This window comes from Camellia sinensis, chromosome 2 (assembly GCF_055761805.1).
Source record: "Camellia sinensis isolate YWXY chromosome 2, ASM5576180v1, whole genome shotgun sequence".
NCBI classification, from domain to species: Eukaryota; Viridiplantae; Streptophyta; class Magnoliopsida; order Ericales; family Theaceae; genus Camellia; species Camellia sinensis.
The window spans coordinates 218,652,446-218,665,088 of NC_138962.1; positions in this window are offsets into that span (position 1 = coordinate 218,652,446).

The window sequence follows — 12,643 nt, forward strand, 5'->3', positions numbered from 1 at the left end:
ATGTTTGAGTGTGTGTTGAGCATGTATAGGCTATTTTTCATGCTTATATATCCATAATATAACATGATTTTAAATTGGTTTTGGTACTCCATGCATGTTTAGCATAGTTGCCTTGTAATGCCTTGTTATTACCTCAATGTGCCTTAGGTCGTGTGCCTTTGTTTCTAGCATGTTTTAGGCTTACATTTGTGAAGATTTTGTGCTTATCTTGACATGTTTTAGGTCTGTCCATAAGTGTTTGGGTTGATTTTGGCATGCATCATATAGCCTCTTTGCATTTTGGCTTGTTGGCCTTAGGTATGTGCATGCATAGCATGACATCTTTACATTGATTTGGTGGTTTGGAACCACCCCACATGTTATTTCAGTCCTTTTAGCATGCCTAAATGTTTGCATTTTGTGGTCCTTTTTTTGCTCAAAGAGTTGATGCTCCATGCTTCATATTTGTGCCATGATGTATACCTCTAGGATTAGGTTGCTTAGATGCCATTTAAGTGATTCTTGAGGTTTGTTTTTGTATGATTTGGGACTGTTTTGCCTCAATTTGGTCATTTGCTTCATGAGTCTTATGATCATGCTTTAGGTCCTTGGGCCTCGTTGCATGTATAGCTTGCATGATTAGGTTAATTTGGCATGATCTCCTACATGTTTTCAAAGCTTATAATGCATGCTAATTTGTCCATGATTACCTCCCTTCAAATGTGTTTGAGGGTTGTCTAATTTGTGCCTAAGTGTTGGGCCTTAACATGTGCATGTGTGTATATGTGTTTTGGTCTCTTCTTTTGGTCATTTTAGCCACTGTTTTGGGCCTTATTAGAGCCGCCCAAATCATGCTTTAGACCATCTTTGCATCCACTAGCATTGCCTCATGTTTGCTTGCATGAGTGTATCGCCATGCCATGTTGCATCCTTAGCTTGCATGCTTAGGTTGCATTGCATCAACATGCATTCCTTGCCCCTTGATTTGGTGATAGGGATTAGGACTTTGGTTTGATTTGGTTTGCATGCATTTGAAATCAAAGTTGCATACTTGGTTCTTTGGGCCATCATGCATGGAAATGCGTGATTGGTGGTCCGAGAATCGAGGTACATGCCCCTTTGAGTCATTATCATGATAAGGGACATGGTTGGTGCATATATGCCTTGGATTGTGCTGCCATGCTTTGCCTTGCCCTCTGTTGTTGTCATTTGCAGATTCTGCAGGAACACTCTGCCGACCGGCAGTGTAAGGTGCCGACCGGCAATCATTTCTCTGCCGACAGCTTCTCTTTGTGCCGGTGTCCACACCACAGTGCCGGTGGAAATTCCATTCAGCCGGTGGTGATCTCCATTGCCCAAGGAAGAAGTCCTGAGGTTTTGGCAACCTCCAGAGGAGTGAAGGAAAGAAAACAGAGGCAGCCTATGCATGGCGGCGCATTTCCCGAGGCGATTCCCCTGTTTTCTTAGTTTTAGTTAATTTGCTTAGTTGATTAGACAATTTGTAATATTTAATTAGCTTGCGTAGTTAATTAATTTGTAATATTTATTTGGTCCCTCCGAGTGAGGGTAAATCTGTAATAAGTGTGTGTGGGTGGTGTGTATGTCTTCCAATCCCCACTTCTTTCTTCCCTTTTATTTACCTGCTTATGATGGTAGATTAGGGCATCTTTAAAATTAGCATACCTTATGCTATGCATGTGTGCATCCATGCATTTGTATTGCATGCATTAGGCTCGGTACATCACGCTAACTGCATTTGTACTTCAATTCAAAAATTGAATATGTGATAGTTGATCGCATTTCATATGCCATGCTTAGGTTAGCCGAGCCTATCTAATTGCATCCTGTATGTGTTGCATTAGGCAATTTAACATGAACTAGGACACGCATGTTTGCTAACTAGTTTATTGTTTTGGCACGGAGTACGATGTAAGTATTTTTGCTTTAGCATCTCGCATGCGTGTGAATGTTAGCATGACAGTATGCTTGCCATGCGGCTAAATGCTTATGTGAGATAAACTGTTTGAATGCCTGTGGGTGAAGGTTGGATTGTTTGAGTTGGAAAAACTCATTGAAATCCGTGTTTTAGCCTACTTGCGAGTAGCAAAAATCCAAAGTATTTCCAAAGCAAACGGATATGCAATGTTTATTCCCAAATTAGGCAATCTAGTCTATACTTGTTTGCTGCGCGCATAACATAGTAATTCTAGGATAATAATTGGAATAAGAACACGTAATGTTTTCAAAATCGGATATCATGATTAGTAGAGGCCGGTCTTCGGACCCGGCGAAAGGGGGTGCTCATAGCTGACCTTCCCCGATCGTACCCAAGCTCCTGAGCCGAGACAACTCCGGTGATGACGGACATGTAGCCTTCGGCACCGAGTCAGGGTTTCCTAAATTTCCCCATTTTAAAAATATTTAGGTGGCGACTCTGTATCTGGCAAAGCAGTCCATGTTTGGCACTACTTTTTCAAAAATCTGTTTCTCAAAACGATTTGCCAGATTTGGACTCTTTGGTTCAGATTTAGAACCATGACACAAATCGAGTCCGAACTGTAGCAGGGTCCCTCGCGGACGTGCTACAGGGTGTCTATACCATCACGCATTGAAACGCGCGATTAGTGGTCTGAAAACTAAGAACCATGTCCCTTTGAGTCATAAACATGATAAGGGATGTGTTGGTGCACACATTTTCTTGGAATGCATTGCCATGCCTTGTTTTGCCCTCTGCTGCTGTCAAAACAGGATTCTGCGGGAAGATTTGGCCGACCGGCCATCTTTAGTGCCGACCGACCAACAATTTATGGCTGATAGCTTAACAAATGGCCAGTGATCATTTCCTTTGGCCGGTGACCATTTCCCTTGGCCGGTGGTATCCCACAGGGTTCATAGAATGCACCTTGGGAATTTTGCAATGATCAGAGAAGAAAAACAGTGTGGACAGAGGTAACTTGTGCATGGCAATGGACTTCCGAGCGGAGTAGAGTACGCATTGCATTGGGCCCTCTTCCCGAGGCTATTTACTGTTTTATTAGATTAGTTAATTTGCTTAACTAGTTTAATTGGTCTGTAATATTTAATTAGTTTGTAGGTTAGTTAAATTTGTATTATTCTTTTGGTCCCTCCGAGCGAGGGGAAATTTGTAATAAGTGTGGGTGCGTGTGTGCATGTCTTCTAACCCCCACTTCTTTCTCCCTTTTACTTACCTACTTTTGATGGTTAGTATTAGGGCACGTTTAATTTAGCATACCTTATGCTATGCATGCGTGCATCATTCATCAGCCTTGCATGCACGGGCTCTGCGCATCATACTAATTACACAGTATCTCAAATCTAACTTGAATACATGTTATCTGTGCATTTCACATGCCATCCATAGATTAGCCGAGCCTATTCTAGTGACATTCTGTATGTGATGCATTAGCCATTTTAACATGAACTAGGATCATGCATGATTACTAACTAGTTTCTTGTTCTGGCTCGGGGTACACTGTGAGTGTTTATGCTTTAGCATCTCGCATGAGTGTGAATGTTAACATGACAGCATGCTTACCATGTGGCCATGTGCTTATGTGATATTACTAAATGAGTGCCTGTGGATGAAGATTGGATTGTTTGAATTGGGATAATTCATCGAAACCCGTATTTTTAGCCTACTCGTGAGTAGCAAAATTCAAACCATTTTCCAAATAAATAGAAATGCAATGCTTTGTGCCGATTTAGGCAATTTAGTCTATACTTGTTTTGCTGTACACATCACATAGTAATTCTAGGCTCATAACCAGAATAGGAACACATAATGCTTTCAAAACAAGATATCACGGTTAGTAGAAGCCGATCTTTGCTCGGGCGAGAGGGGGTGCTCATAGCTGACCTTCCCCAATCGTACCCAAGTTCCCGAGCCGAGGCAACTTTGGTGATGACGGACACATGGCCTTTGGCACCGAGTCAGGGTTTCCTAAATTTTCCAAAATAAAATATTTAGGTGGTGACTCTGTATCTAGCAAAGCAGTCCATGTTTGGCACTTCTTTTCTAAAAATCTGTTTTCCAAAACGATTTGTCGGATTTGGACTCTTTGGTTCAGATTAAGGACCGTGACGATTTGAGTGTCCTGAACTGTAGTGAACCCAATATGAACAGAACGGGACTCATCCTCCTGGGGCGTTCGGGGACGTCTACACATTTACATCGGCGACTCCTTCCGGTTGTTTGTTGATGGAAGTTCAAACCGACAAGGAGCGGGGGTAGGAGTACTACTAGTATCACCAGATGGGCAGATATTGTAACAATCCATTCATTTGGGGTTTAAGGTCTCAAACAATGAAGCAGAGTATGAAGCACTAATCGCAAGATTAAAGCTGGCAGCAACCATGGAAGCTGACGAGGTAATAGTCTTCTATGACTCCCAGCTTATAGTCAACCAGGCAACAGGCAAATATGCAGCCCGAGATGAAAGGATGTTGGCCTATGCAAAGGAAGTGGGCAGACTGGTAGCCTTATTCCAGAATTGCCGACTACAGCAAGTTAGCCGAGATGACAATAGCCATACAGATGCTCTGGCCAACCTGGCTAGTGTAATAAAACCTAAAGAGGCAAGAACGATAATGGTTGACTACTTGTCAGGTCCAAACATAGAACCACTGAGCACAGAGCGTGAAGCAATGTGTATGGAGATGGGACCAAGTTGGATGGATGCAATAATAGTATTCCTTAAAGATGGGAATCTGCCAGATGACCGAAAAGAGGCGCATAAGGTCAGACTGAAGTCAGCAAGATTCAGTTTAACAGCAGAAGGACATCTCTACAGAAGATCTTTTATTGGACCTTTTCTGAAGTGTGTGCATCCTGCACAGGTTGAAGATTTCCTATACGAGATACATGAAGGAGTATGTAGAAGCCACGTTGGGGCAGGTCACTTGCTCATAGGGCCATTACTCAAGGGTACCGGTGGCCCTACATGTAGAAAGATGCTGAAGCCTATGTTAAGAAGTGTGATAAGTGCCAAAGGTTTGCACCTTTGATACACTACCCAGCAGCAAACTTGAACCCAGTATCCAGCCCTTGGCCATTTGCCCAGTGGGGCATAGATCTTGTTGGAAAATTGCCTCAAGCAACTGGACAAAGGAAGTACTTGCTAGTGGCAACAGATTATTTCACCAAGTGGGTAGAAGCTAAACCCCTTGCCAAGATTTGGGACATTGATGTGAGGAATTTTATATGGAAGAACATCATCACCAGGTTTGGGATCCTAAGAACAATAATAGCTGACAATGGCACACAGTTTGACAGTAAGCTAATCAAGAGCTTCTGTGCAAAGTTCAAAATCAAGAATTATTTTTTCACCTCAAGTTTTTCTCAAAGCAATGGACAAGTAGAAGCATCCAACAAAGTTATCTTGGATGGGATTAAGAAGAGGCTGCAAGCAGCAAAGGGAAAGTGGGTGGATGAATTGCCCAGTGTACTCTGGGCATATCGGACCACGTCGAGAAGATCAACTGGGGAATCCCCGTTTGCCATGGATTATGGCACAGAAGCAGTCATTCCGCTGGAGGTCGGCATCCCAGGGATCAGAACCCAGCGAGTGGAGAATGGAACTAATAATGTATTTTTAGCCCGAGATCTGGATCTGCTAGAAGAGAGAAGGGAGAAAGCAACAATTCAGTTGGGGGCATACCACCAGCAGCTTGCCAGGGCTTATAATAAGAAGGTGAACCCGTTAGAGTTCCAAATTGGTGACCTTGTCCTGAGAAAGGTCGTCGGCAACAAGAAGGATCCTAGAGAGGGCAAGCTTGGCCCGAATTGGGAGGGACCCTATAGAATCATCTCGGTCTTGGGCAATGGGGCATATCAGCTTGAGGATTGTGAAGGCAAAGAATTGCCAGGACCCTGGAATACTTGTAATCTAAAGTTTTTCTATCACTAAATTTTCTTGTTTTTTAAGTTTCCTTTTGTTTTGTTACTAACAGAAGTATTAATAAAGTTTTAGCTTGATTTTTTAACTTGTGTAATATGATTGATCAGTAAGTTGGCGATGTTTTTAATTGAAATATGACGAATAACTTAGACTTATTATATAGCAGAGTTCTTACTTGCATATAATATAGTCGAACTAAGTTGGCGATGTTTCTGATTGAAACATGACGAATAACTTAGACTTATTATATAGCAGAGTTCCAACTTGCATAAAATAGAGTTGAACTAAGTTGAATCAATTTGGACTTGCCATGTGGCAGAGTCAAACACATATTGGAACTAAGTACATGTCAATCAGATTAACAAAGAGACTAGGGTTGATAACCTCGGCCAATCTTTGTTTGAATCTGACCTCGGCACAAGGTCAAAGCCACAGGCTTAATGAGAACCTAAGTGGAACTTAAGTTCACATTTGGGGGTAGAGGGCTGGAGAATGATGCTTGGGAGTCGGTTTAACAGTTGTTGAAATTTTAAGAAAAATTTACAAGTTGAAGTTAAGCCGAGGTTATGTTAGAGGGAATTGGTTTAACACTTGTTGAAATTTTTAAGATTTACAAGTTAAAGTTAAGCCGAGGTTATGTTAGCGGAAGTTGGTTTAAACACTTGTTGAAATTTTTAAGAAAAGTTTACAAGTTGAAGTTAACCTAAGGATATATTGCAATAACATAAGACATATGTCTTAAGTAAAGTGGCAAGTTGTAAATAACACTTGTGAAAATATTTTCAAGTGTTAGGTCAAAACCGAAATAAACTGTTGGTGGGAATAGCCGAAGTATTCCACATCGAGAAGATTACACAGTCAAGGTGTATGTTGAAGACATGAAAATTATTCTAAGTATAAGAGTCATACAAGAGTAAAAGAGGACAAACATGCAAGCATTCAAAAAAAGAAGTTGTATTTACATTTAAAGAAAGGACATTTCGGCCTACAAAAAGGTTACTTAGTGAATTACAAAAGTGGCACATCGGCCAAATTAAAGCTTACATTGTTTCAAAAGTTGGAAAACAGTACAAGGTACAAGAAATAAAGAAAATGGACTACTCGACGTCAGCTGCAGACTGTGTCTCGACCCCAGAAGACAGTTAGGAAGACTTCTCGGCAGCCTTGTCAGCCTCAAGCTCAGCATCGATCTCCTGCAGAGTTTGATCGAGGCTCTTCTCGGTGATAGGCACCTCGGAGTTTGTCTTCTAGGAGGAGGCATCCTTTGAGACCTCGTCCTCCTAATCCTGAGTCAAGTCGACTTGCTCATTCAGAGTAGGGGACTTGGCCCCAGCAGCTTTTTTCTTCTTCCTGACCAAAGCTTCCTCCTCGGACTCAGAGTCATCTTCAGATTGGCTTGGAGTAGTGGGGAATGGCAGGGAAAGGTCACCAGCATTCTTGAGAGGGAAGTCCTCGAGGATATCCAGCTTTTTGAGGGCAACCATCCAACTAAAGTTGAAACCCTTGTTGCATGCCTGCTTCACTTATTTTTTGTAGTCTTCCTTGATGTTGGCCACCCCCTCGGCGTACGCCTTCTCGTCGGCGGCCTTGATCTCGGCCTTTTTTGTGGCCAGGGTATCTTGAAGCTCTTTTTGAGCCTCAACCATCTTTGCCTCGGCCTCTTTCTTTTCGGCCACAAGGACCTTGGCAATGGCCTCGGTAGCGTCAGTCTTTTCCTCGGCTTCGTCCTAAGCCTTTTTTGCTACGTTAGCCTGAACTGACAAGGTCTTAATCCTTGCCTCGGCCTTGTTGATGGTCTTCTGCAAACCAACAGCCTCTTTGGCCTTATTTTCCAACTTCTTCTTAAGGGCAAAGGCTTGCATCGCGAAGGAGTGGCCATGCTGGATTGCCTAGAAGACATGGAAAAAAACAAGTTAGTAAAACTCTCTGAGTATGAAATAGCAGAAAGAAAATACCAAGTGTTAAGGGCTTACTTGGACGGAGTGTTGCAAACTCAGAGCAAAGTTCACGTACTCGCTCATCCCGGCGTTGCGCTTGAGATCGTTGGGATGGAGCAAGGTGGTAGAGAGGGTAACGTCGACTTCAATGTCGTCGGCCCTATTGCCAGCTCTAACCGGCTTGTCCTCAATTGTAATGGAGGAGCCTAGGGGGCATTAGCTTTCATAGAGCTCGATGTTGCTGCCGATTCAGACCTCGGCCTCTTCGACTGAGTTGACTAGGATGGTTCGGCCTTAGCGGGCCTTTTCTCAACAGTAGAGGAGGTCTTTTCGCTCTTGGCCAATTTTGAAATAGACAAGGTGTCCTTAGTGTCAATCTGAGTCACCATTGCCTTTGGCTGGGCCTTCTTCAATCTTTTGGGCTTTGGCTTTTGTTGAGGCTGGGATTGTGCTGGCTGTGCGGTATCAACATCTGGGATGTCGGCCAGAAGATCGTCTGCAACTGCTTTCTTGCGACCCATCTTGGCAGCAATTGTAGTTCGATGTCGGCATTTGCGTTGAGATGGAGGGATCAAGTATGGAGCTGAGGTTGATGGTTGCTCAGCTAGATTAGAAGTTGATCCCTGATCTGGCCGAGATGATAAGGTTACTAGAGGAGTTGTGGTGGAAGAAGGAGATTTGCTCTTTTTTCTCGGGGTGTCGGGCAAGACGGATTTATAGGTAGGGATGTAATTGAGCAATAAAGGAGCTCTCCGCCTCTGAACTGGCAAATCTAACAGCTTCTTGAAGTCCTTACTCGGGAAGAAGGACTTTTGAAAGTCTTTTGCCGGTTGTGGAAGAGCTGCAAGGAAAACAGATGTTAGAACGTATATAGAAAGAACAAAGTATTAAAGACTTGAAAAAACAAGTAAGTGTAACACTTAGGTCTTACCATTACCCTCTATGAATACTGTTCGGCTAAGAGGGTAGAGGTGAAGGTCCTCATCTGGAGTAAACTCTCAGTTGCCCGAGACAATGAAGTAATCGTCCCCGGCTCCCTTGTTGGAGTCTGGGAGGTTGGCAACAATTTTGTATTCTGTGGATCTCGGTTTGAGGTAGTAGATGTAGCCTTTTTCTAACTTGAGGCTACACACGGTGTAGCAATATTGGATGTCGGCCAAAGTTACTCTAGCGTTTTCTCAGCTAGCTAAGGCTATGATACCATTGATGACTCTATAAGAGTTAATGTTTAATTGCATCGGGTTGAGTTTATAATAGTAAAGGACTTCTCGGAAAAGGATGTTAAGAGGGAGCCTAAGTGCACATTCTAGAAAAACTACAGCTGGGAAGGGCATGGAGTCGACTATGGGCATGATGGAGTCATCCTCCCGAGCCAATCTGAGATGGACGTCGGCCGGGATGTCAAACTCTTGCCTGAAGTACTCTAACTTAGTTGGGTGTCTACCCTATGCCTCTACATACCCTTGACGTCGGCTTAGGGGGAAGGTGTATGATTTGGAAAAGAAGTGTTCTGTGAAGGTTTAGAAGACTTTGGCAAAACCTAAACGACTGCTGGGGTAAAGATTTTTTAGGATCTAAAGTGAAGCTTGTTTCAGTTTTTCCTAAAGTTTGTGAGTTCTACGACAAATCCCAAACCTAAGTCTAAGTAAACAAAGGATTGAAGGCACGAATCTGGAGAAAACACAGAAAGAAGAAACAAAAACAAAGATTCATAATCAAGAATGATGATGCTCTATCAAGAACACTGTGACAGAGTGTGTGCAAGGGTGCAAGGCCAAGAATAGTGGCAAAGTAAGCAAAGTGTGTGGCTACATGTGTATACCTAGAAACAGGCAAAACAAAGTATGTTTTAAGCATACAAGGGGTGAAATTTGAAGCACAGATAGGAATGAGAGCATATGAATATGTTCAAACGTGACTAATAAATAGAGAGAATAGAATGTGAAACAAGAAATTAAAAACGAAGGAATGAATAGTGACTTACCAAAGAAAATGAGGCCGGTGTAAAATACGTCGGTGTCGGACGGTAGCAATGAGCAAAGAAGTGCAGCAAAAGCCTCGCCGGAAGGGGATAGTAAAGGTAGTTACAAAAAGCTTCACGAGAGCAACAATGGCGGGTTTGGGAGAGAAAATTTAGAGAGAGAAAAAGCTGGGAGCTTGGGAACGAGGATGTGAAAGTGAAGAGACAGAGAGGGAGAAGGGATTTTGATCGAAACCATGGAATGGCGGCAAAATTATAATCAATGTGCCTAGGGCGACGTGCTTGTCAAACGGCGTACGCACGAGTGATGCGACTTGATGGCTCGTGTCAGGTATGGCTCAGTAGGGGAAAGACGCGTGGGCAGAAACGGTTGAAATATTGTGCGTGACAGCTCACACGCGTGATAAAACTCTTGGAGTTCTTGATTTAATGAAGCAAAGACCTCGGCTACGGGGGCGATCTCGGCTCAACGAACTTGAACAAACTTGGTCAACGGTTTTTAAAGTGTTGATGCAAACACATTGAAGTGTTTATCATATGGAGCCGGTGTGTGGCAACCTCGGTAATGAAAGATAGAGAAAGTTTAGCCGACGTGATATAAGTTCAAATGATATAGGTTCCATCACCTTAAGTATGCCGAGGTAATAGAACCTAGGGGGCAGTTGTAGGGACATAATTTTTGAGTGGTGACATGTGGCCAAGGGAGCACCGAAGTGTCTGCCGAGATGCTACGTGTCCTGATCATGACGCCGAGGTATTCTCGGCTAAGTTGAGGTTATCTCCGAAGATACCGAAATTCGGGATAAGCGGATAAGAGGCAAGACTTCTAGAATGAGAGAAGACATCAGTTTGGATACGGATAAGACTCTTAGAGAGTTTATCCCAATCCTACTGGGAGTCCAAGATTAGCAATAATCCTAAGTCCATTGAAGCTAGGCTTCTATTGGGACTAGGTTTGCGTTGGCTATAAAAGGGAGGCACCCTCGTGGGTCTAAGGTACGTTTTTTATATTCTGAATAGTGAGTTAGGCACTTTTGTTATCTTTAAGAGATAACTGACTTGTTCGTCGGAGTGCTCCCGGATGGACGAACCACCGCCGGAATCTCTTCTTTTTGTGACAAGTCGTTCGGGCTTAATCTATTCTGCCGGTGTCTCCAGCTAAGTACTAGTTTGGCAGTGTGGTTAGAAATCAACTCACACAAATAATATTTTGAGTAAATTAACAAATATACTCATTGGGATTTGTTTGAAATATGAATTATTTTTTATGGTTCTAAAAATTATAAATACTCCATCGACAAAAAAAAAAAAATGTATTTACCAAATTAATAGAAAAAGTGAAATTCTTAATTACTTTCTTATATAATAATAAAATTATGAAAATTGCTAATTAAAATATATTTTTGAAATCATTAAAATTATTAATTGATTTAATAATTTATTAATAAAAAATGTCATTTGTTATGCAATTAAAAAATTAAAGAATCGAGATGTATAATTTTTACAACTACAAGATACAATTTGTATTTTAAGTAAAATTCAAATAATTTATCCCAATATTTTTTCTGTAAGGACAAGCAATTTTTTTTAAAAGTAAATTTTTTTATGGAATTTGAGTTCAACAATATTTTTATTTGTCTTAAAATCACTTCCTGTAAAAATAAATGTTAAAAGCAATTCAATGTTGAAACATAAACACTTGAAACAAATGACATTTCAATTAAGCAATGACATCTATTGGTACTTATGTCATATATATTTTTTTAAAAAAAAAAAAATACCCTAGAACGTAATAACTAATAAATTATACATCTTATTTGATAAATTATACATCTTGTGATTGTGGAAAATGACATCTATTGGTACTTATGTCATATATATTTTTTTTAAAAAAAAAAAAATACCCTAGAACGTAATAACTAATAAATTATACATCTTATTTGATAAATTATACATCTTGTGATTGTGGAAATTATACATCTCGCCCCTTCAATTTTTTAATTGTATAACAAATGATATTTTTTTATTAATAAATTATGAAATCAATTAATTGTTTTAATGATTTCTGAAATATATTTCAATTAATAATTTTCATAATTTTATTGTTATATTCGAAAGTAATTAAAAATTTCACTTTAATTTTGTTGAATACATTTGTTTGTTGATGGGAAGCAAGCATTGCAATTAGTCAATTAAAAAGTCAACTTTTCTCTTTATTTTTCTACACATTCTTATTTGATTTGAATCTCTTTTATAAAAATTGAATTTTTTATTTTTCGTATTTTTTTGTTTTTGCTAATTTTTTTGATTTTTAGATATACCTAATATAAATACAAAAAATTAATATATTTTCATATTTTTGTGTATTTATTAAAATTTTAAAATATTTTTTTACAAATATTTAATTTTTAAGTATGTCACATTAGGTGAATCTAAAGAATAAAAAATTTGTTTAAAATATTAAAAAATTCACTAAAAATAAAAATACAAAAAATAAAAAATTCAATCTTCAAAAAATTTGAGTAATTGAAACCAAACTTTTTGGAAAATTTTATAATACACACCCTTACCATATGTACTCATAAGTTATGTTGTTACTATATTTTGGGCAAATTACAAATACCTCCCTCGAGATTTAACTAAATTACAAATATCCCTGAGGTTTCAGAAATTACATCTCGCCTCCTGAGGTTTGTATTTTCATAACAATTTGTCCCTTGAGGTTTATATTTCATAACAAATTACCCCCTAATTTGTTATGCAAATATAACATTCGTGAAAAAATTTGTAATTTCTCAAACCTCAGGAATATTTGTAATTTAATCAAA